Source organism: Lepisosteus oculatus, chromosome 3 (genome assembly GCF_040954835.1).
Source record: "Lepisosteus oculatus isolate fLepOcu1 chromosome 3, fLepOcu1.hap2, whole genome shotgun sequence".
Classification (NCBI taxonomy): domain Eukaryota; kingdom Metazoa; phylum Chordata; class Actinopteri; order Semionotiformes; family Lepisosteidae; genus Lepisosteus; species Lepisosteus oculatus.
Window position 1 is genome coordinate 69,402,091 of NC_090698.1, and position 26,245 is coordinate 69,428,335.

Here is a 26,245-nt window from a genome sequence, read left to right on the forward strand (position 1 = left end):
AAGGTCACAAAGGAGATGAGGACATTCAGTCCATCCCGTACACTTTATTGTTACTAGTTAAATGGCTTAGGACCTTGCCCAGCTGCTTCTTGGGATGGCAGGCCCTCATGGGATGCACATACTGTACATGCAAGTTCAAGCTCAAGTCACTGGTTATTCCAGGCAGCACGTCTTTGGTATATGAGAGGAAACCTTGCACACCCAGAGAAGACCCATTTCTACAGAGAGAGCAAACACAACACAGAGGGTGTTCAGTCCACGATTGAACTCGGGATCAAAGAGCTGTGAGGCAGCAGCACTAACCACAACACTGCTGTACTGCCCAAACCATTTCATAAAAACACATGAATAAACAGCAGAAATGATACTCCCTTTCAACAACGGACTCATGGCACTTACAGGTGTGCCAGTATGGTTCTGTTTAGACTCACCAGAGACACCCCTTTCCTCTGAGGCAAAAGGCCAAAGACAATGCCAAGTTAAAGTGTTTCCAATGAGGGAGAAATGAGAAAATAGAGGATCAGATGAACAAAATGCCTTTTTTCCGAAGGAATGTTCTCAGCTTTTGTTCGACCCAGCAGCAGCTCCTGAGCGTCGGACACGAAAAACATGTTCCGTCAGGCAGTCGCTTTTGTTGCCTTTCTCAAAGGTGTGATCGGATTCTGAACCATAAAGTGGGGTTTCATGCTGCTCTTGCAGTGTCGTTAATCTGCCAGGTTACACCCTTTGCACCCGTTCACAAGGGAGGGGCTGTCTTCAGAGAAATCCCCCTGGGTTTCTAATGCGAAACAGTCGAAAACAGATCCGTGGGAGGCAAAAGTAATTGCATGCTTTCATATCATTATATCTGTGTTCTTTTTTGTTGTTTTCCATTTTATTTTCGTAATGTTTTATTGACCACACTCTCTGCACGCGGCTCATTTCGCAGCAGGTGGAAGGTCCACATCACTGACGTTGCCTGCAGTGATGGCTGCAGCTCGGACAAGGTGAAGGTGCTGCGAGTTTGACGCTGCCTCTCCCTCCCTCTTTCAGCCACTCAAGTCCTCTGGGGTTCGGGGCTGTTTATTTTAGCCTCTACTGCAATATTTTACCTATATCCTTTGGCTTTTCCAAAGGGTTATCACAGCAAAGACTGAATACTTATAAAACTGAGAAGCTTCAAAAATCTAATTTATTTATATGCTACCGGCATGTTCTAGCCTTCCTGGATTGGGGTGGATTGCGAAGGCTCAAAATTTGAAGTGCTGTTTTAAATTGTCATGATGGCAAACTGTTTGTCAGCTCTTCTCCCTGGTGGTATGTTTAGCCAGGAGGAAAATAGAGACCGGCTAGAGAGGTTTGCCTCTACCTGTTCTCCTATCTGTTCCAGCATGGCTGAGCATGGCCTCCACCTTCACCTGTGCTGGATTCTTTCATCTCCAGCTCCGGAACGTGATACAAGCCTGGGCTGGAGCCCAGCAGAGCCGACATAATTACCATAATCTTTCTCCCAATGTCACGCATGCTCGACTCTGCTCAGAAAACATTGTTCCCTAATCCGGGATGAAAGGAATTTTTGGGAGCACAATTCCAGGAAAGTGAAACTTCCCATCATTTTTCATGGAGCTGTGTTAGCCATTAGCCTCAAACAACTTGGTGTAAAAGACAAGCAAGCGCTCAGAAAATAAAGTAGCCAGTTTTATGGGATTAGAAAAACAAAGCCACAATCCCCCTCCTTTGTTCTGTAGACATGTGCTGTGTTGTATAGAAGAGTTTGTATCCAGGTGGTCTTTTTCAGTATTTCTTCAGAACTGAGCCTCCTTCTGGCATAATTCACTAAGACAGCTGCATGAGCTTCTCCTGCCATGTCTGGTGTTGCCAGAGCCCAATTCACCAAATCAGGGTTTCATTCCCAAAGTGTTGATAACCGAGTGGAAACACTAGTGAGACAGGAAAAAAGTTTCCATTCTGAATAATGGGAACCAGCATCTTCTAGGGCAGGCGGGGGCAAATTTGTATTCCATTCCAATTGAAATAATTGTTCCTGTTAATCCCTGTCTAAATGTGTTCTTCAACACAGCGGTCAATTCAGCAACGAAAAGTACGTTGAGCTGTCAAGGAGTCAGCCGAAGTCCTGCACTGCCACGTTCAGCGAGTGCCAAGAGGCTGTGTTTTGTTAGCTGTGCAACTTTAGCCTTCTAAAATATATCTGGACTTCGTACATTTATAGTTTTAAATGCACCTTCAAACCCACAAAGGAGAAAGGGAGACAAAATGAAAAAACAGGACCACGGAGCCCGATCAGAGGTGAGTAATTAAGCCCTGCAGATGCAAGTATCTTTAGATACCAGTTTATTTAACAGTTCAGAAAAATCAGTGTGAGACAGTAGAAATCCTTGGCATTAAATTTGCACCCTTGACCCACAGCACTGCACAGTTTTTGCCCTGCACTAAGGAGATTCCAGTCAATCTGATGCCACATGTCAGCAGGTACACAGCTACTGAAAGGAGAAGAGAAGGGAGGAGCTCAGACGTCTTGCTTTCTTGCATTATTGGAGGTATTTTTGGCCTGTTAGAGCTGAAGTTATCGTTCAGTTTGATCCTGTCTCAACCTGTTGTGCTGCTGGAGGAAGCTCTCAGCTTTCAATTATTTCAGTAACAAAAATAAAAGCATTGTGCTTACTGAGACGGTTTCTGTTTTGCTTCTGTTATAAAATTCTGAAGTGAATAACTCTTTTGGTAATGGCATGAACATGTTTGTACACACAGAGCAGTCAAGGGGAACAAGGCAAGTGGCTGTTGATAGGTATTGATGTGGTTGTGCTTGTTCACGTACGTGTTTGCTGATCAGTTTTCTGGAGGGTGTGGGGAAGAACCGGCACAAAACTGAACCGTCATATAGAAAAACAATCTCATTTTTTGTTCCATAACCATCCCCTGAAACCCAACCCAAGAAATCCATGGTCTGTTTTTAACTAAAGGTCCTGAAGAAGAAAAATAGGATGATCAGATGAATCCTTGTTTACAAAACACTCACAGTGTATCTTTTTCACATGATTAAAAGTTGACAGCAATTAAGGAAAGGGTGATAATAAATTACATCAACTCCAGATTTGCATCCAAAAATCTGTCGGTACAGCTTCAGCAACAACGAGCATAATTATGTTTATGAATCCAATTGCCAAACTATGTTGTTGTTTCTCCTCTACAGTGGCTCTTTGAGGAAAACTTGTTTTTTTCTGAAATTCTCCTGTGTCGAGGTTACAGGTCATCATATGAGATTCGCAATACAGGTTTGGCAAGTCAAGAAGACAGAATGTTTTAGTTATTTATGACCTCAACCTAATGAGCTCCTTTTCCCTCTGGCCTTCACTGCCCCCAATACTTGTCTTCTGAGAGCTCATTGTACTGTAGGCATCTTTGTCAAAAGGACAAAAGTGAAAATGCAAAAACAAAGCAGTTCCTTGTCACTTGTTTAGAACCGTGTTAAGGATTTCAGTTTAAAGGTCAGATGATCATCCGAATATTTGGGTGTCTCTGGGCATTCATCCGGACCAGTGTCCAAAAAAAAACAGTGTAAAAAAAAAACAAGAAACAGATGCTCAAGGCAGAGTGAGATCTCTGTTGGAATGCACGGACTTCGTGTGACGAAACAGAAAATCTCACATGGAGGCACACTGGCATGTCCTGCGCCCACCTGCCTCGACGCCCCAAACAGCTTTTCCCTACAGCCAGTTTTAAACCAAGGTTCTTGTTCCTATCCTGTTTTCACAGTCCTACAGTACCTACTGCCGAAGGGGGTTTGCTTTCCATTGGCATTTTAATAAAGAGGGATTCCTTACAACAACAGTCGCCTTCATTTCCAAGTCAAATGTAAGAAAAACGTCTAGATGTCGTGCAGCCGGGGAGATGTTTCATTTCCTTCTGCCCCGTTAAAGAGCCCCCTCCGGTCTGCAGGACATTCTGGTGGGATTTAAAGGATCTTCATCATAATGAAAGCCTGACCAGTGGAAATTGGGATGGGGATATTTTTCCCGTGCCTGTCATACCTGGCAGTGGATTTTGTCTTCTCTTTATTCTCCCCTCGCTATGTGACGTCTCTCGGCTTCCGAGCTGATTCCACACTTGTCACGTCCCGGGGTCCCCTTCCTCTGCTCGCGAATCGGGAGACTTGATCCCCCCGGTAGCTGCATGCCTGCGGATTGTGGGAGGAAACCAGCCGAAAATCCCCTTGAACGGGGGGGTGGGGGGAAGCATGTAGGCTTCGCGCAGAAGGACGAGCTGTCCCCCAATCAAACCCCGGACCCCCTGCTGTGAGACAGAAGTACTAACCGCCAAATCGCCATGCCAACCTAAGGACTGCGCTGCTGGGCGGTGGAGTCTGATCGAGAACGTGACCAGCAGTGGCTCCTCACTGAGAATATTCTCAGCAAGATTACATGACACCCTCCCGCATCACAGGAGCCTCCAAGAGCAGAACAGTGAGAGATCACCCAGGCCTCGGGTGGGCAGGCGGGAGGGTCCTGGTGACACGCTGTTCTGGGATTTGGGCCGGGCCGAGGGTGGATGTGACACTGGCACGCTCTCTGCTTCTATCGCAGCTCCTCACAACGGCTCTCGCTTCACAATACGCCAGGAGGGTGAGACTGTTACGGGAAATGACCCGATGGAGGGATCTCTCTTCCTTCTCCCCGTGAGGACGTGGAAGAGAGAATGGGGGCTCCCGAAGGCACGCGTCCAGCCCAGGCCTCCGCCCGCGGTGTTGGATGACGCCTGCAACGCAGGCGACGACAAAGGCTCCGACTGCAGCAGCTTCACGGATCTCTCCGGGTGCTTTCCAGCTTAGTGTATGCGAAGCGGATGGAGTTTTCCCTGTCTCCTGGCACTGTGGGGGGCTTTGTGCCGGCCGGGAGACTGGGAGACGTCTCGGAGCCCTGCCCAGAATAAAGATAAACGTTAGGCCAAACATCTTTTGGAATCTGAAAGTGACCAATCATTTAATTTCAAAGCATTCAAACTTTCTATAATAATCTTTTTTTTTGCACGCTGCTTGTGCTGACGTTTAAGGTGTGTGTTATTGACCTTTATTATTGTTGCTGCTGCTGTTCTGTGTTTAAGCATGGTGATTCCTTAATGTCTTTGTATAGGAGCACACATTCAAATAATTTCCCAATGCACTCCATTGCACTTGTGCCTATGACAAGCAAACGGAACTGAACTGACTGTATAGAATCCCACAGCTCGAAAGATAACCTAGTCTGACCTCTGGGAATATTATTTCTGCTGCAACATCACAATATTGGCAGAAGGTCCTGGCTAAACTACAGCATTAGCACAAAAATCATTTTACACAATTCCATAAAAATAGGATCTGAAGCTATGTAACCACAAGCCATGTGCAAACACGCACAGTCAAACAAATGTCTGGCAGTTCAGCCTTCCACTGTACACAGGAGCTCTTGCATAAACAGAAGACGACACAGAGAGAAAGAAAGTATTGCTCTTGTATTCCTTGTGTGCTCTTTTTTAATGTTATCTTTTACACCTATGCATGCCTGAAGTTGGGATTTTGCAAAAGACAGGGCTAAACTGTAAAATCAGCTTTTTGGGCTGGTGTCCTGACCACATTTCCCCCTGGTCTTTACCAATCATGGCCTCCTAATAATCCCCCTCTCTGAAATGGCTTCAACACTCTGCTCTCCTCCCCACTGAGAGCTGGTGTGTGGGGAGCGTTCTGGCGCACTATGGCTGCCGTCGCATCATCCCCATTACCTGTAAAGCAATTTGCGTGGAGTGTCTAGAAAAGCGCTACAGTATATATGTGTAAGGAATTATTATTAATTGAGAACAGGAGGCACCTCTTTACCCAAAGGGTTGCGGGTGTATGGAACAAGCTACGCAGCCGTGTGATTGGAGTTGGTACTTTGGCTATACTTAAGAAACACCTGGCTGACTGAAATTCTTGGATCAATTAACTACTTATTACCAAACAGGCTTAGATGAGACAAATGGTTTGCTCTCGTTTGTAGCTGCTCTTATGTTCTCATGTTTACAGTTCACCAGGTTAGTCATTTTGAGGTTGGTTGGATTAAGTAAACAGCTGAAACTAGTAAAGTAATATTTTTGGCCCAGGGCTGTGAGTTTGTTACTGAGATCAGACATTCAGAGCCTCTTATTTACACAACACTTAGTGAACACTTCAGTGTAATGAAAAACCACAAGCACAGGTAATGAATGATGTGTTCTGATTGAGACTGTAATATTTATGATACAATTCACATGGGAGCAATTTCAACCCAGATGTTAGTGTGCATTATTATTTTGGAAGAAAAAGACATAGCTTCCCTATAGACTCAAAGGCTCATATGTACAGTATGAGCAATATGGGCTGAGTGTATGTGCTCCACTGGTTAAATGAAGTCCGTTTTATTTGATGGATTCCTTTTCTGTTCCACCAGGTGCCCAGGAGTCTGTCACCCCAAAACCCAGAGGTCCCCAACTGGAGCGGGGTTTGTAAGTCTGTGTATTCATTACCTGGATTAGACATTAGAAAAGGATTAAATTGATCCACTCAGTTAAGTCTTTGTTTCAACTAGTTATTTAAAACCCCACCACAGGACTCCCTGTAGTTCTTTCACTTTCGCCTCTCAGCTGTGGTGACAGATTGTTGAAGTTTCCTGATAAATTTGTGACTTCCATTGACAGTGGTGCACTATTGTCATCACTTTCGGTAATTGCTGTTTTACTGTAATTAACTCAAATTACTCACTGTAGTGTTTTGGCAACAGTGTTTCCTTAGTTTATATAAGATTTTTTTACATACCTAGACATAGATGAAATGCAAAAGCTAGCCAAACACCTGGCAGATGATGTTTAGTGCAAACGAGAACAGAGTGTTACATGCTGATAGTAAAAATAAACTACAAATACAAAATGGAAAACACTGAGATAGAAGTGGGCACTTATGAAAAAGACTTACTGTATGTTTTTACGTTGATACATTATTTACATCCTCTAGGCAATGTGAAGAGGCAATTAAAAGATATCTGACAAATGTTCTGTGTTTCTACAGTCCATGTCACAGTTTTCCTTTGCTGGTGATTTGTGGCATCGGTGTGACGTGCAACACGGGCACTGTGCACTCTTGCCTCACTGAACGCCAAATTCAGCACCAGATTCAGCTGAGCCCCTTTCGCAACCATAGTCGCTAACCACTTTTAATTAAGGGTTGTTTTCATCTTCACATAATTGCATGACAAATTGGCATAGATCAAAATTCCTCACCTGCTCTTGTTACCTCTGAATGTGGTTTCCTTGCCCAAGAGCTTCACCTTTGCACTTCCAGTTACAGGAGCTTATGGGAGTGAAACCATGCCTTATGGTGAATGAGGTCAGAACAGTACCAAGCTGTAACATTACCACATTACTGTGTGGTAAATCTGATTTGACTGTGACCACCCGTTTAGGTCTGTGGTTAATAATACAAATAGATAAGAGATTTACACATTCCCTCTGTACTGTACAAGTCATCTACTTTGCTGCTTACGAAATGTAGGACTGTGTGCTCAGCTGATTCGCACAGCTCACTGTCTCACTGTGCTGGTGGTGATCCTGGTATTTTATTAATTACTGCGACACAAGCTGAGGTTAATCAACACAAGGCTCTTTAAGAATGCAAATGCAGGACAGAAGGTGTGGTAAAAGGCTGAATAGTTATATATACTGAGAGGCATTAAAGATGCAACAAATTGCTATCGGCTTCAATGGGTCTCAGTATACAGTAATCCCACATTATATGAAGTAATTCCTCAAAAACTGCTTGTTAGTGAAAACTCAGAAATCAGAAATTATGATTGAACTGATTAGTTCTAGAACTCAGAAATGTTAACCCAGACACCCTGACTCCACCTTAATACTGCACAGAATAGTACCAAAGTATGGAAACAATAACATTCCTGGTTAATGATTCCAGTAATGTGCTTTTAAGTCATTAGCCAATGCATAAACAATAGATAGGAAAACAATCACACTCCAGCTCATTTACAGTACGGTACAGCATTTATATCGGTAGCAAACACTTTAACAGTAGTACTATTCTGTACACTTTGCACTTAGCAGACATGCCTTTACAGTAAAAAAAGTTAAAACGTTAGAAGAAATAAAAAGTAAATCACTCATATGAGAAGGTGCAAGAAAAGAAGAATCTCAGCAATGCTTTATGAGATCCCAGCTCATAAGAGTGAAATTAAATGAAAGTACATTTAGAAATTACTGCAACTTATAAAAACAAAAACTCATGTAGTGGTTGCTCTTATAACAAGAGATTACTGTATATAGATGACTTTAGACATATACTGTATACTGTTTTAGCTATGACACCATGATCCAGAGAAATGCAGACAATGCCCACAGAAATGCCAGACTAATCTATATTCATTGGCATTGAGCATCAATCTCTGCGCTCTAGACTTAAAACACTGTTGGTCTATCCCCAGAACTCTAAATAGGTGGCATGCCCTGGAGAATTATTTGTTTCTCCTACAGATTCCTGCCGAGAACTGTCAACTAATGAAAGAACGCTACTTGGGAAATTCTTCTGCCTTATCTTGTTTGCTGCACTCGGGCTGCAGTATTTGTGCCAGATTCTCACATGTCTGAAACCTCCACTTTGGGGAGGGACTGAAATACATAATCTGCAGTCTTTGTTCTCTATCTTTATCAGAAACAGGGCCTAAACAGTACATCCTGGACAAGTGACAGACACACTCATGCAGGAGGTGGTTCAGCATGTTCTTTTGTATCCATTCTGTTGTTCATTTCTTTCCTTTGATTAATAAAAATAACTCAATGACGGTCATTAGTGGGGTCTGAAGTGTATTGTACGTGATAGGAACATGAAACTACTGTAATCTGAAAAGATTCAAAGAAGAGGCCAACCTAATAAAGTACAGTACTTTAATTGTAATGCAAGATCTACTGCTTTTTTGAGTGATTGTTTCCAAGTATACTAATAATGTTAAGATTGTTAATGTTAAGATAGTGGTTAAGGTCATTTCTTTAAGGATGTGAGGAATGATACAAACCAGTGGAGGCCATTCAGCCTATCTAGCTCATTTGATAATAGATTATTGATCCAAGGAATGCATCAATGTTTTCTGAAGTTCTTTTGAATTTCCTTTGCACTTTATTCAATCCTTCTAATCTTCCTAATTTGTTATCATCTGCAAACATAAATCATTTCATAATTGCACTTCACGGTACAAGAGCTGAAATACCATTTCAGATAGAATAATGTTTACATAGTGTGATTGCCGGAGGGAGCTGCATGTGATGATCACGTTGGATTCCTAGAAAAAGCAATCTCTACATGGTTCCCAAATGTGTCACAGCAAGACCGAATTGTGAAAAGAGCATGCAGTGTCTTTGGGAACCACTCTTCTGGTGGCCACCACAAGCCTTGGGTGTTTATTTTCAAGCTTCTCCAATGGATTGGCAGCCAGCTCCTGTCAGAAATAAAGCAGGCGGTCTGTCCCAGGTCACTTTGCTGAGGGGTTAGGGCTACTTGTCTAGTTGGATTCCAGTCCAGCAACAGCCCAGCAGAGTCACTCTTCTATAGAAGTGAGGAGGTCAAGGATGTGAACCTGGCTTTGTTTAATAAATGGCTGGATGAGATCCTTAGATAAATTAGCATCTATTGACCAACCAGGCTAAAGGGTTTGGCATTCTTATGTTCCAAATGGGTCAATTCACACTCCTGTTAAAGATCATGCAATGGACCAAAGAGAGACTTTTAATGCAAAGTAGGTAAGTCCATATTGGCCACCTGTTTCCGAGGTCTTGCACAGGGGCCTGTGGCAATCTGATCCACGGTGTTGTACTGCAGAAGATGTTGGGAGGGGTTCTCCAGGCCACAGGGAGCTTCATGCTTTCACATCATTAAAGCAGCTTATCAATTAGTTATTCCTTAATGTTCAAGGACAGTATGATAGACAAAGTGAGCAATATAGTAAAATATTATGAAGTCCCTTATGTAACAAGCAAATCTAAGTTTGAAAATGATCCTTTCTTTTCCAGTTGCTTATTCCAATAGGAACTGGAGTGAAAACCATTCACTAAGCTAGATTATCAAATAAAAAATGAAATACGCTCATAAGCATGTCTGCATTAAAAATTAAATCAACGTAGGAAATATAACAACAAGAAATGTGAAGATGCCTTATTAAAAGTCAGGTGTAACTCCAGTGCAGAGTCAGAGTAATGGAATGCAGGTTGGCAACAAGGGCCTCAGAAATACTGTTGATTTCCAGCAGGTGTATTTCATGCGGAGATTGAGCAATAGTAAATGATGTCTTGCGCTTGTCTGAACACGACCTGTGCCAGGGGATAGAGAGGATAATGGCTACCCTCCAACTTCCTACACTGTGGTACCGAAACTCTGCTGTCACTCACATAACTGTGTCCACAGACCTACCACTAGAAATCTTAGGGAGTGAGGTTTTTGGTTTAAACTTCCTCAACGCAAGACAAGTACAGTAGCTTCTCTTCGTAGTGCCTTGTGAGCCAGCATGCACAGTGTACTTCGAGAGAAAGGCTCTGCCAAGAACCTTTCAGTTCAGGACTCAAGGCTGTGATTTCTGATGAGACAGGGAAAGCAAACACAAGCCCTTATGCTTCAGAGAACAAATTCCTTCCCAATTTTTTTACAGTTGTATAGCAAATTTTTAAAAAATAAGACTTTGAACTTTAATTTCAGCTTTGGTTCATGGCAGCTAAGGGGTGAAACCTATTAACGTTTTATGTGGCATAACTGGGGGTACAGCAGCCTGCCCTAGAGGACAAGGTTGACAGGACCCCCCTCTCGTCACCAGGAATGAGCCAGGGAGCTGCTGCATGGGTGAAGATGGGGTGGAGGAAGGTGTGTGAGGAAGTAGAGTAAGGAGGGTGTTCAGCAGGAGAGAGATTAAGGTGGAAGAGAGCAGAAGCGGGCCAAGAAATTTTGATTGAACGTCAGTTTAGAGATGCCATGAAGGAAAAGGTCGAACCCAACACTGTTATCAAGTATAGATCATCCAGAAGAACGCAAGCTGGAATCCTTATAGTATTAATTACTATATAGTTAATAACTGTATTAATACTAAAGGCTCAGACAGTCTTCAGCTGAACATTGTCAAATGGATTGAAATGCATTGCTGGTTGCTATACTCAAAAGCATGGAAATGAAAACGCTTTGTGGCATAGGCCCCAGGATCATGACAAACTCACATGCATCACATGGAGAGGGGTGAAGAATAACCCAGTGTTAATATGACTGACATCAAGGTGTCTGATTTTACCAGATGTCATTTGATGCAACAACACCTGGTGGGCACATACATATCCCTGGGCATGAAAAGAAAAGAGTATAATAATCTAAATGCACAAATGCACATAAAAATCCATTCAAATTTTCTTTTTGTATCTGTAAGGATTTTGTTTTTCCCAGAAGTTGTTGATTAATGATCTGGTTGATTAGCTGTTACAATAAAAGGAGAAAAGACTCTCTGTGCAAACAAGACATCCATCCCACATTCCTGGGAAGCAATGAAAGCCGAGTAGCAGGACTGTGCCGTCACACAGCCTCCTCTTCCTTACTGCCCGGCGGAGAGCCGCACCCCGAATCCCAGGTGGAGCCCCGCCTGGCGCCTCTCACAGACGCACCCCAGAATCTCACAGCCACAGGCTGCCCATTCTCCCCAGCGCCGCCATGCCCTGCCTGCACAGGCCTGGTGTTTTTCAGCTACTGTACAGGTGAGACAGGGTGTACCTGCCCAGATCGCACACCTCATCATTAGCAGATCATTGGTCTTCACGTCTCATCAAGCACATTTGAAAACATCCCCAGTACATCACCACCCTACAGTTGCCTTGGCAATATTTTTCCAAATTACACAACACCCTTCCATACTTTGTTTTCCAGACTTTTCTTCCTTTTGTTTCCCTAAAAGTAATTAAGCGCTACACCCTTATTCAATACGTCATTGTGAAACCTTCCAGTGGCTCAATGTTTCTTCAGTAACACCGAGACAATGAATGCAGCAGGATTCAAAGAAAGAAATAAAACTAGTTGAGATGTAAAATGAGAGATCAATTTGAATTTAAAATGGTTTCATTCGAGCAAAAGAAAAGGTACACGCTGGTTGACATGGCAAAAGAGCACATTCACAATTCTTGAACCCTGGGTTTGATTCCAGACTGGGAGGGTGAGCTTCTGGTGTGTACACCGGTTTCCTCTCACCTCCCAAAGACATCATGACTGGTTGACTCGCTACAGTATGTTATATTGCGCATTTCATTACAAGCAGTACGGAGACTTATCCATAAACACAGAATGGTGTGGAAGTATGATTCATAAGATTCGTTTTTAAATGATGTAATGTATGACTGTCTTTAAGCAGCAAATGGTCCAGAAGGATCATTTTCCCTGAACGCATGAATACCTCTGCACTGGCTGCCCTCTTCTTAGGGGAGTGCCACACCTGTGGGGTTCAGTTCCAACTGCCTCTGTCCTGTGGGAGGGAGCATCAGGTTTATTAACAAGCCGGAAGGGCTGAAGGGAGTGAGTACTGTAGTAACTATGGCTGCCAGGAATGAAGGAAAACTAGATCAAGATTAAAAATCAGAGGATGGGAATTCATCTTTAGCTTTATTACCTTACCTGCCGTTGAACACAGGCATATGTGCAGAGAGCAAAGCCAAATGAAAGGGAGCTTCCCTGACAAGGAGACAACAGGATGTGGCCAACGTGATGCTAGGGCCAGAACAAAGGCCCGTCCCTGGATCCTGGAATTCTGAGACCCTGACAGTGATAAGGATTAGGGAGGAAACCAGGAAGCCTCACCTCACTAGCGGACTGCTTGCACAGCAGGGCTCTGTACATACTCAGGGCATTGCCCAAGCACATACAGAGGTCTTAAGGAATGTTAGTTAAATATAATTAACTTTTGTTTTTCGTTCTGAATGTTACAATCAATCTTGCCAAGTGCCCTCTGTGCTGGGGATAAACAGAGGGCACAGTCAGACAGCGCTGCGCAGTTATCTGTATGCTGGCCAGGTGGTATCTGGGTACGTTGCAGTGCGGAAGGCAGCTCTCAGTGATGGGGGTGAGCTGACTCTGGCAACTGTGATACCCCCATCCAGGGCTGAAGCCATCAGCTGCTGATATGCACAATAATTGGCATTGAAGGTGCCCCACCCTTCACCATGGGTACAATGTGATTTTGTATTAGTGCTTGTCAACCCATTTCATTTAGCATTCCTACAATGCTCCCCTTGAAATTGTGTCAGTAATTACAAGGTTAACCTACACTGACTTGCCTTTGTAAGACTTATAACTTGCAGGTCGATTGCAAACATTGGTTCTTGACAAGATGAACCCAATGGACGGCACAAAACGTTCCAGGTCTCCAAGACTCACTGACCTGATTGTTATGTTGGGCACTAAGGTACCATACAGTACATATGAACTGTATAAGCAGCAGAACAATTATAAATGGTGTTGTAGGCTGCACCCTTCAAATCTGCCCTTCGATGTTTGTACTTCAGTACTATTACAATTGTGTGCCCTAAATTAAGCTTTGTCTTAATGCAGTTAGCATAACCACATTCTGGCTCCTTCAGAATATCCAGAAGGCCCTTATTATGAAGTTAGTGGCTGCATGTCACCCCTCTCCTTGTTCTTGGCAACCTCTTAGACCCAGATGTTTGCAGGGGGAGAAATATCTCCTCTGCCAGCCCGTGTGCTTGCCATGTGTTTCTGTTCTATACAATCATATACTGTACGTCAGTGGAAACACAATCCTGAATCTGTGGGAGCTACAACAAAGGGAGAGATAAGCAGGATTCATGACTGACACCTGGAGGCACACAGGTAGTGCCAAGATGCTGAATATCACGTTGATACAAGAGCATCAAAGCGGAGAAGAACAATTACAGGTCTCTGTATTTTTGTATGTATAAGTTAAGGCATGAAAGTATAGCTGCCAGCAAGACACGAGGACGAATGAGCGACGACGAACGTGTTTATTTCTGTTCTGTTGACACTACTGTAAAGACGCAGTTATCCCTGTTACAGTACAACGGCTTTTTCAATCAAATGGGTGAAAAATACTTCTCAGGCCGGAAATGTGCCAATAGAGCCACTCGCTTCACTGGATATGTAAAGATGACGCAGCGACTTCATGCCACCTCTGTCCAGCCAGCCATGGGTACAGGGTACAGGGTACAGGAAGACCAGCCCATTGCAGGACATGAAAACGTACAGGACTTTAGAAACAAAACCCTTTGTTGTTCAAGCAAATGCCTCTTCCACTGCAGAACCCTTTTTAAACTTCCCCTGAGAGGCAAGCCTGCAATTCCTTCATCCTTCAGCTCACTGTTCTGTCACACGACAGAGGCTGAGTGCCACGCAGGAGCCTCTTCTTCCTGTTTTGTAACTTGTAACTGTCCCCAGACCCATTGTCTTCCATCGGCTGGTGACGGAGGATGGCAGGTCATTCCTCAATGCCTTTTGGGGAATGTAACTCAGGCAGGAACCAAACCTACAGCCTTCTAATAATATATTTTTTAGTATAAATGTATGTGTTATACTAAATCAGTCAGTGTAGGATATTTACGTATGTATTTTCCATTTTCCAAGGAAATTGGTATAGACTGATTTTACCCACCATGTAACAATTTTTTGGTCACCTTAGTCCTGTGCTGGATTTGGAACTGTGTATACCAAGAGAGATGAAGAACCTATACACAGTGTGGCCTTCACTAGGTCCAAATTACAGCCAAGGGACCTGCTTCTCGGTGGTCAGGAGAGAGAGTTGACCATCTGATAGGCATTAGAGATCCTACAGTACAGCCTATCGGGAAGAGCTTGTGTCAAGTCAGACTGTCATACTCTGAAAAGACTGTATCAGATAAGAAACTCAGAACACCAGATTCTGGGCTGGTTTCTCTGTCTGCAGCTTTTTGTGTTTCAGGCTTGCTACTGGCCTGGTGCCCAGAAACAGGCTTTGCAAGGGTTCACACCCCAGTTTCCTCCTACCTCTCAGTTACATGCTGACTTGTTGATTGGCAGTGCTAAATTGCCCATTCCTCACAGAACAGGAGTGGGGCTACTTCCTCATTAACCTTTCCTGGCTAGATAGCTCAGTTAACAATGTCTGCTGGGACAAGGCTCCAATGAAGAGGAAATGTTAAATTTATTAAGTGTTTGGAAAAGTATCCTGGTTTCTGCAGGATACCAACTGGAGAAGCCTTGTTTCCCCTGACAGCAGAATATTGTAGCATAAGATTTCTTGTGCATAATGGGCAGAGGTTTTGTGTTTTTATCTCACAGATAAGACAAGCTCATGAATTAAAGAGCACTACTAACACATATCTTTGTCTATTTGTCTGTCCTGGAATGGTGTCTCTATTTGGAAAGATATCTGCAGAGCAGCTGCAGAGTATCTAATCTTTGATTGCATGTCCAGTTCTTTCAGTTCTTTGTAATCAGTCCAGGAAAGAGCAATTAGATACATTGTGGGGCTTCATGGAATGTCCCACACTGACAGGAGGAAGAAACTAAACTTTTTTAGTCTTGAACAGAGAAGACTACAAGAGGACCTGATACAAATTTTCAAAATCCTCAAAGGCATATTGAGGATTGTTAGGTCAGTGGAATTCAGAATGAACAGTGAAACACAAACCAGAGGCCAGAAACAATGTGGAGGTGCACTCAAAACTGAGAGCAGGAGGCACCTCTTTATACAAAAGGTTGTGAGAGTGTGGCAGGAGCTACTAGGGTAGTTGTCGAAGTGGACACCCTGGATTCCTTCGAGAAATGGCTGGAATTGATGGGATCCTTGGATCAAATAGCTACTAGTTATCAAGCAGACTAGATGGGCCAAATAGCCTGTTCTTGTTTGTGACCTGTCTTATGATGATATGAGTCAGCTTTTCTGCAAAATATGAATAGAAGCAGAAAGCAGGAGAGGTGGGGATTGAGGAGAGGAGGACTGAGTCACCTACACTACAGTGACTACCCTACACTGACAGCCTTCAATCAGTCAGTGTAGGATATTCCTTTAAATCATGGGATATATGTGGTTGCTCTTCTCTGGACAGATTCCAGAGCAGCAATATCTTTTCTATAACATGAAAGCTAAAATTGGACGCAATGTTCTGAGGCCTTACTAGTGCATTATGCAATTTGAACATATCTTCACTTGATTTAAATTTCAATCTCTCGCATTGCCTCTCTAATTTCCAATTTGATTATGCTATTATTAGTTATATTCATTTTCTTTAACTTGATCAAGGTATATTTTAATCATTTTATGAAGTCCTTTCTTTCTCCTTATTCTTAATGGGTTTATTAATCCATTTGGTTAACTTGCTTCCTAGCCTTTGATTTACTCAAGCATGGAATAAATCTGTTCTGTGCTTCAAGGAGATTCTCTTAAAACTGTAGTCAAATTAAAAACAGCACACAAACGTTTGCTTTATTCTAATAAATATTTACAGAACAAAACTGCAAAAATAATCATGAATCATCCTTAGTGGTGTCTAACAGAGGTTAGGGAAGAGACCCAATTTCATTTCTAATCTTGACCACCCCCACTGTCCTACACAAAAATACGTCTCCTGCTGAACCCCGCTTTGCTCCTTCTCCTCACAAACCTTCCTGCACCCTATCTTCATCCTTGCGGCAGCTCCCTGGCTCATTCCTATTGACGAGACTGGGGGTCCAGTCAGCCTCATCCACATGGGCTGGAGTGTTATGCCACATAATCTTTTACTATTTTTCATCTCTATGTAGCAATGATCGGGAAGTGGCCTCAATATTGTAATGATAACTTTCCTACTTTTCCCACTTCAGGAAAATTCTGAGCTCAAGGGCATTTATTTACACCCATATTGTCCAACCCCTCGTGAGCTTACCTCTCTGCTGGTTCCATGGTGCTAATGTGTTCCTAGAAGGAGATCAGAGGCCCATTACTAATGCACAGCAAAAGGCTGGAAACCCAGAGAGATTTAAAGGTGGAAATCCTGTCAAAGGGCCATTTCCTCCAAGGTAGGACTTCCCTTTTTAAAAAGAAGGCAGCCAAGATCCAGGCGTCGAACTCAAAGAAAGCTCTGTGTTGATATTTGCACGCGATGTTCACAGATGCATCTTCAATGTCAGCACTCTCTCTCAACAGTTGCTGTCATGCTCTGATGATCTGGAATGAGTCGCATGGGACGCTCTGCCAGGCTCGCCCACTGAGCACAGCAGGCAAGTGAGACTGGAGCTCGCAGTTGTGAAAACAAAACAACTGATAACTTTGTGGCCACACTCCAGGAACAGTCTAATCCATTGCCAAACTACGCGAAAAGTGACACCAAGAGTCTATCTTCACCAACGCAAAACCACTTAATGGGCCTCATTAAGATAGACATTCTGTGTCATGGCCCTTGGATAATCTCCGCTGTGCAGGCGTTTCACACTCAGGTGGATACCAGATATTACACCACAGGGCCAGGGCAATGTGTCAGCAAAATAGTGCACGACTTCTTTCCAGTGAAACGCACGTTTCATGCTTGCCACGAAAAGATAATTTATAGCCCTGAATGGTTAAAGTTTATGTTGGCGAGAAGGAGTGACTGGATGAGTGTGAGTGGAGGAGGGGCCCTGATCGCGTTCCTCTGGTCCCCGGGTACCTGCTGGAAGTCAGCTTGAAACTGTCTGAGTGAAAGAGGCTGGTGTGTATCTGCCATTATCTGCAGCATGTGAGGTTCTGTCTTGAGGCTGTGGGTGTAGGAGGGCAGCATGCCTAGACAAGTGCCTGTTTGTCTGTCGAGCCGACACACAATCCTGCTTTCAGCCCTGTGGCGGAGGGAGCAGCCCTGTAAAGACTTTCCTCATGAACCTCGGGAGAGGACCCAGCACAGATACATCCCGCACCAGGGATGTCAGTCTGCAAACAACACCACTCCACAAGGACCCCCAGGCCATCTGGGTCTCGGTCCAGCACAAACCCTCACTTAACTGTTTCAGGGACAGGATTTCCTTAAGCATAATGGGCTCTAGTTGAGCTCCATTTAGTAAACCGTTAGGCAATAACACAATAACAATAACACAAACAGAAAGCATGGCATTACACAAGGGGATGGTCTCTCCAGTGCTGGAGTACCACAGCTATTTCTGGTTTTCTTTCCATCTCAGATCTTCCTGGCATATTTGAATTTATTATTCTAACAAAGAATAAAATGCAGAGCTTGCAGTTGGGCCTATATTTTAACACTCAGTTCAAACACTGCGTCTCCTCAGAAGACCTGAGCCCCTGTCTCATGGCCTTATCATATGTGTGCATGTACACAGGAAATCCTGAATTGCTGAACCCTGGGATTATTATCATATTCTTAAACTACACCCTCCCTCTTAATTAAGGATATCCCCCATGTGAATTCCAGCTATTCTCTTAAGCATGCCTTTACTGTTCACTTAGATACCTGAAATTTAAATGCACATATACATTGACAGTTTAAAAGTAAAATCAAAGAAGAAGTGGATTCAAAGCCGAGTGCACCCTGTTGTGTTAACTCTTGGCAATCTCTGGTTAATCCCAGGATCCCCCTTGCTCTGCCCAAGATTGTTCTTCTCTCTGCACTCGTAAATAAATAATTTCAAGACAAAGCACTTCATACTCCGTATCACTAAAGGGAATAAACTAGCAAAAGAAAATCATGATTCCTGACATGTGCAGAACATTTTTCACACCTCCTTAGAACTTCCACCTGTATTCCACAATACAATTCAATCTTTCAAATGGCTCACACAGTACAGAGCTCTTCATTATCATATACTTCAATATACCTCTCTGATACTGTGCAACTCATTCACATACTGTATACTTCAATATACAGCTCCAGTGTATCTCTGCTACTGAACTCTTCATTCCCATATGCTTCAATACACAGCCCCATAGTGTATCTCTGCTACTGAGCTCTTCATTCACATACCGTATTCTTCAATACACAGCCCCACAGTGTATCTCTGCTACTGAACTCTTCATTCACATACTGTATTCTTCAATGCACAGCCCCACAGTTTATCTCTGCTACTGAACTCTTCATTCACATACCGTATTCTTCAATACACAGCCCCACAGTGTATCTCTGCTACTGAACTCTTCATTCACATACTGTATTCTTCAATGCACAGCCCCACAGTTTATCTCTGCTACTGAACTCTTCATTCACATACTGTATTCTTCAATGCACAGCCCCACAGTGTATCACTGCTACTGAACTCCTCATTCACATACTGTATACTTCAATGCACAGCTCCATGGTGTATCTCTGCTACTAAGCTCTTCACTCACATATATTTCAATTTACAGCCCCACAGCTGCAGAACTGCAGGTACTGTACAGCATATTCCATTTAATCTGTGCAACAATAAGATAGGCTGCAGAGCTCTGCATTCACTTAGACTTCAGCATACAGCTTCACAGTGCGTCTCTGCTGCAGAGCTTATTGTTGCACAGATGCAATAGAATGTTCTATGCCTGTCAAATTCCAGCTCTACAAAGATTTCCATACCAGCAATGACTTCGTTTCTATCTGCAGGTTTTCCGGGAGACTTGCTATGAAGTCATCTTCTATCAATGTATTTGTGAAAAGTCAGACAATGCAAAATGTTGCATATTACACAACAATTACACCCTAGGATTTCATCTCCTGCCACCCTCAAAAATGCTCCCATTGAAGACTCCAAAGTACTAGATTCCACTGATGCTGCCTGTAGCCCTTAAACGGCCTCTCACAGACCAGAACACAGGCTCTGCACAGCGACTGCTGACTATGGTGTCCTCTCACTGCACTGGGGCTGCAGTGCTATGCCCCATCATTATCTGATCACTCAGGGAATATGTGCAAGCATGCAAACTGTAAATTAGCAGAGACATAAAAATCTGAACACCTTTGGCCTTCATACTGATCTGATGGAAATGACGACTTTGTGTAATTGTTAAAGCCTTATGTTCTGCTCCGGCTCAGGTGTGGGATTGTTCGGCTGAAAGCCGTTGGCCATAAACAGATGGCAAGAGCTAATGAGAGGCTAAGGGGTATCAGAAATGTGGAGGCCTGGTTAAATTTCAGAAATACAGCCGCTAATATACGTCAGTGTATGATAGCTGGCAATCCCTGTTTGTGAGTTAATGCTCAAGTATTCAGGATCCTCCGGGGCACTGTGAAAGTCAACCCAGCAGATCACTTCAGAAGGAACAGTGAGACACGAAACAACGAGCACAGGTGGAACCTACACAGGAACTATATGGAGGTGCATTTAGAACTGAGAATAGGAGGCACAGTCCTTACACAAATCCACTCACCCAGTACATATATTCTATTACATTTTCTATTTTCTATATGAAAATAGTGTGTAATAGTGCATGACATCCGAGAACAGGAGGCACTTCTTTACCCAAAGGGTTGTGGGAGTGTGGAACGAGCTACCCAGCCATGTCAGTGAAGCTGATAGAATACCTTGGTTTATTTCAACTTCTTACTAACAGATGGGCTCGACGGGCCAAAAAGTCTTCTCTCTTTTGTGGCTTTTCTTAGATTCTTCCATTCTTACGCGTATCAGCAGGTGTCCCTGCCTCATGCTGGCCATTGCACAACGATGAAACAAGTGGAACCTGTTGGCTCCAGTCTGATGTGATCACTTCATTGGCTACATACAATTTCTCGCATTAGGAATTTGTCTTTTCGCATGCCCCAACTTGCTCTCCATGAGACACACAGACGGGGAGAGAAGCTGGGGGTCAGAGCACAGGGTCAGCCGTTTATACGGCACCCCTGGAGCAGCTGGGGTTAATGGCCTTGCTCAGGGGCCCAACGGAGTAGGATTCCTCTGCCGGCCACGGGATACAAACTGGCAACCTTCCAGCCACAGGAGCAGATCCTGAGCCACAGAGCCACCACACCTTTCTCAGAGGAGGGTTAATGTGTGTTTCTGTCTGTCAAGTGCAGCCAAAGCTTCCCGTTTCTCCCTGGGGCGAACACAAGTTGGCCATACTGTATGTGAGCCATGCAGTTCTGGGAATGCTTATGTTATCTGACAGAGCTGCGAGGTCTTTTCACTGAATTTCTTTTGTGTCGTTCGACTGCAATATTGCCTCTGTTGCGGCAGAAGATCGCCAAAGCTTTTCACTTCTGGAGGCTGCTGTAGGAACATGGCCGGAGAGCAGCAGTCTTCAGGAGAAGCGCAGCTGAGCCAGAGAAAAGCGCAGAAGTGAAGAACAGTGCTGTGATTCAAGATACAGAAGCAAATGGACTGGTTACTGTTAATTACTGAGGTTTCGTGACATGGTGCTCAGTCATGATGTTTACAGTGCGGTGAAAAAAATAGGTACACCCCTTTAATATGTTATGATTTAACATAGACACATATTTGACCCATTAAATAAATAACAGAAAACGGAATTTGTGTGTATTTGAAAAAATGAGGTTAGTCTTATCTACTGTTAGGACTAGGTGAAGATCAAATATATCTTAACATACTAAACCATAAAATCTTAAGAGCCCATACTTTTTCATCACACTGTTTGTGTTGACTTTATGAAAACGTGGGCATTTAAAATATTGTCATTAACTTGCTGCCTCACTGAAAGGTTTGGCACTTAAAATTCCATAGCGTTCCTGGAAGTAATTGCTTTTGCATGTTCACTCTTGTCTTCCTGCATTTCAAAACAACCCTCTTATCTATTTGAGAAGACAGATGAATGCACTTCAGCTGAAGTTGCCTTTAACCCTTCAGCTGAGCAGTTAAGGTGAACATCAGGGACTCCACAGCACCCACTGTGTTGTCCCAATCCCCATGCAGACTTCACACTGAGACTTTGCCTGGTCTAATAACTCACCCTTCGTTCTGTACTTTGAAATGTTTCATCCCTGTAGTTTTAAGGAGACTGAGAAAAGAATACAGCTGGTAAATTGGATCTTACCCCAGTAAAACAGCCTTCTTGCTGTCTGAGTTAGGCCCAAAAGTGCTTGTGCCTTTAAGTGTTGACTTCTGTCCTGTAAAATAAGACAGATGAACCCCGACTGTATGGTCAATATGGTCTACATACTGACTGCATTGCAGGGACCACTCAGAAATAATAAGATGGGATGAATGTTATCTCTGTTCTTACTGCGTGCTGTGCTAAGTGCTCCCTGATAAATTGTTTTGATAGCTAATTGATTGTAATTTTTATACAAATTGTTTTTCTTCAGTTATACATTTACTGTGCCCTGTTTGAGATACTGTGACAAGATGTCTCCCAGTAAAATAAAAACAGGCTATTTTAATGATATAGGTGCTCTATATGTGTGGGATGTACAGTAATGAGTCCTTTAAGATAAGGGCCCCCCCACTCCGAGGGAGAGACAGCATGAATTTAACATCTGAGAAAAGAATTCGGTGCTCGTCTGGAGTAAAGTAAAAATTCGATTAACTTTCCAAGAATCTAAACCACTAAAGAGAAGACACTAATGAGAGGGTGGAGATGGAAGAATTCACTCTTATCAGATGATATTTCACCCTGGGACTCCTCATCTTCTTCAGATAAACACAGCATCCTCAGCAAACTTCACAGCCTGGGGGCTGAGTGCCTTCTGATGCCAGTGGCCACAGAGATGTTTGGCAAGGCAGTACCAGGCTATCTCAAGCTGAGACTCGCCTGGACAAAACCTGGACCTGGGACCCTCCCACATGAGCACACAGCCCTCTCCTCCCCACAGAGACGGTGCAGCTTTCTACAACCAGAGAGTTTAGTCTTCAGTAGCTGCTGAAGCAACGGAATGACCTGAGCTGGAATGGGTTTCTTTCTCAGTGATCAGAGAAAGAAAAGACAAAGCCATTAAGTTGCATTTCTTCATTTTTATGTTTGCTCTACGTTATACAGTGAAATAGCAGAAGTAAGCAGTGGAAATAACATTGTCTAATGTGCATGGCTTGCAATCAGAGATCAGGTGTAAACTGACCACTAGATGCTGCAGTCTGTATCATAATCTTTAGGGTATAATTTGCCACCAGCTGCTTATGTGAACTACAAATATAGAAGAAATGTTTCCTTCAACTGCCTGCGCTTTCTGAAGTAACACCACAGTATTCCTTGACAAGCTTTTCCTGTCTTCAGACAGATTGGAGTAATTCAACAGGAAAAGAGTGACTGGTCTGTGATAGTCTTTCCCTCCTCTCTGGTAACAAAGTCCTCAAGGTTCAATGACACTCATTCTGCATGGATCATACACAGAACATGAAACACAGCTTCCCTACCACATTTTAATAGTACTACCATACCCCTCCCACATCTTCCACAGTCCTGACCACACCCATTGTAATACCCCTCCCACATCTTCCACAGTCCTGACCACACTCATTGTAATACCCCTCCCACATCTTCCACAGTCCTGACCACACCCATTGTAATACCCCTCACATCTTCCACAGTCCTGACCACACCCATTGTAATACCCCTCACATCTTCCACAGTCCTGACCACACCCATTGTAATACCCCTCACATCTTCCACAGTCCTGACCACACCCATTGTAATACCCCTCACATCTTCCACAGTCCTGACCACACCCATTGTAATACCCCTCCTTTCCTCACAAGTCTCTCTTCCAGGCTGTAGTCCTGCACTCCAGCTAATGCCTCTAGGCATTGCTTTAGGTTGCTATGACACTTACCTAGAATAAATGGAAGTTATTAACTGAAGCTCGGGAGGGATAGCAATGAGAGGTCAATTTCTCACACCACTGCACCTAATCACCATTACCACCAAACTAGCCACATAAACTCAACTCAAACGCCTCCCCTCACATTCGTTTCCAGGATTCCTCCTCCTCCACCATCTCCACCTTGCAGCTGCCCCACGGTTCACTCGGTCACAATGGAGTTTGTGCCTCTTTGTCCTGTGGCCAGGACTAAGCAGGTTAAAAGCCATTCTTCTCTCACCAAGTATTCCAAGCATTCCCAAGCATTCAATCCTTGGATGTCATTGTCCCAAGTGAAGTAGCTTTTTGATTGTTGATTGTTGTTGGATGGATACTGTTCCAGAACTGACTCAAAGTTTATATAACATCAGAAGATGGAACTTGGCTAACAGATTTTCATAGAATGAGGACTGGCTAACCTGATTAATCAGTGCTTATCAGCCAGAGGCAATAAATAAAAACATTCCAGGTGATGGCTGGCAGGCAGTCAGAAGGGCTGGCAGGGATGCTGACTGAGTGTTGAGTGGAAGATACCGAGTCTACAGGCCAAGCTGCTGACAGCCAAGATTGCTGTGAATTGTTAAAAATTTGGGTTGAAGCTATCAGGTTCAAGTTAAGTACATGCGAGATATCAGCTCCTTACACCTGAATGTATTTCCACCTGCTCACACTGAGATAATACTTTTGCGGCTATGCTACTGGGTGTGTTCATTTGCTTTTCATGCGGTGTGCTGGGTTTTATGCTGGTGTGTACTCGTGGCTGTTTAACGGCAGGGGACCTACATTTCTGAACCCCGGCAGGTCTCCCCAGTTCACGTGCGAGGTCCCTGAACCGGAAGCTGAGCTTACAAAGCAGAAACTAATCGGAGTGGTGAAGCTCAGACTGCAGTTACTCCACACGTAAAGTAGGCCGTCAGCTCCAGAGCTCACTCTGACAGATGACTGCTGTGAGGCGACCTGGGAAAAGCACAAAGTGCCACAGTAAAGCACAGAAACATCCTCGTGTTTGTGTGGGAGGGGTTTTCGCATCTTTTTACCGAGAAAGAATCCTGCTGTAAATCTTGCAGGTTGTGTCTGGCCAGTGATATATTACTGAACTCCTCTCGTGCCAATTGGATATAAATTAAAAAAGAAAAGGGGCACAGAGAAAGTTATAATTCATGGGAAACCATGGCAATTCACTGCAAACAGAGTGTACACATGGGGACAAAACATCATTTTTGCAGTTAATATTTTCCAAGACAGATTTTTAGAAGCCCAGACCAGGGAAGCCCTTAAAAGGCTGACAGGATTTTGCCCCGGCTGCTGGGCTCACACTCCTCCCTGGTGCTGTGTTGCTGTGCCACCTGTCTCAGGAGTGCCGTTTCGCAGGCCTGTCTGTCCGCTCTGTTTGGGCAGGCCGGCGGGCTCAGAGAAGAGACCTCCCTGCCACTGACCGGAGCTCCGCTCGTATTCGATGCACAGAAAACAAATACAGAGTCCCGCAGGTTGTTTTTTTTGGTCCAGATTCTATTTTGGTCTGAAACGTGTATTGCCATGATGATTCACAGATACCACCCCTGTTAACATTTGCCAAATGGCTTGATATCAACTTAATTTACTTTCAACGCTTTTTTAATATTTCACTAATGACTGAAAGCCGCGCAAAGCATGTAAAGCTGCCATCAGTTTAAAAACACAATTTTACGGACTCCATCCAGCATGCGGCCTATCCCAGCATGCAATGGGCGCAAGGCAGGATACACCCTGGATGGGTCGCCAGACACCAAGGCCAAATTTCCCAGAAGCCAGTTCACCTACCAGTATGTCTTTGGACTGTGGGAAATATCCAGAGTGCCTGGGGGAAATCCACACAGATAGCACCCCAGGAACTGACCTCAGATCTCTAGGACTGCAAGGCTGTGGTAATTAATGTGTTCTGCAGATTTAGGACAGGTGGAAGGCGATACTTCTTAAAAGACAAAATCATGAACGTGTGAATCAGCATACAAAGTAGTAGCAATTTAAATACTGGATTTTTAATTTAACCTTGATGAGCCTGAGTGCCCATTCTTTGTACAGTATTATTGTATATTGAACACAGGCTGCTAGAACTATAGATAAGTTATTTTCCTCATTGTCACTAGAACCAGGCCACCTCGGGAGACATTTGTAAATAAAGGGATCCAATAGCATCTTTGAGTCTGTACTAGGACATACAATTATATTATTCTCCACTACAGTATATGTATAGTATACTATGCTGAGGTGGTAGAAGTATCTTCTTCCAGATTTAAGAATGCTAATGTAAAGAAACGAACTAGAGACAGCTTCTATATGTTATTATATACACAGAGAAAATAACACAGGCACAATAACAATTTGTGCATACATACCTCCAGTAACGGTGTTGTCGGTTTGTGGTTTAGTTTAGTGCAGCAGGTGACTCTGACACCTACTGGCCAGTTGGCTAATTGCATCTCACAGGGAGCGTGCCGCCCTGAGCTAAAAAAGGAGTGGCTTT

At 43.7% G+C, this 26,245-nt stretch overlaps 1 long non-coding RNA gene across 3 annotated transcripts; it reads right to left on the reverse strand.

Annotated features, from left to right (window-relative positions):
• Positions 1-24: 24 nt before the first annotated feature.
• LOC107079399 (uncharacterized) lies at positions 25-26,240 on the reverse strand. Of its 3 annotated transcripts, none has more exons than XR_001480373.2 (4): positions 25,543-26,240; positions 24,526-24,699; positions 4,029-4,913; positions 25-218 (listed from the first exon to the last, which is right to left on the reverse strand). It is a non-coding gene; the product is annotated as an uncharacterized lncRNA (long non-coding RNA). The 3 variants fall into 3 exon arrangements; XR_011189111.1 differs by lacking the exon at positions 25-218 and adding an exon at positions 2,195-2,477; XR_001480372.2 differs by lacking the exon at positions 25-218 and having other exon boundaries at positions 2,195-4,913.
• Between the last annotated feature and the right edge of the window lie 5 nt (positions 26,241-26,245).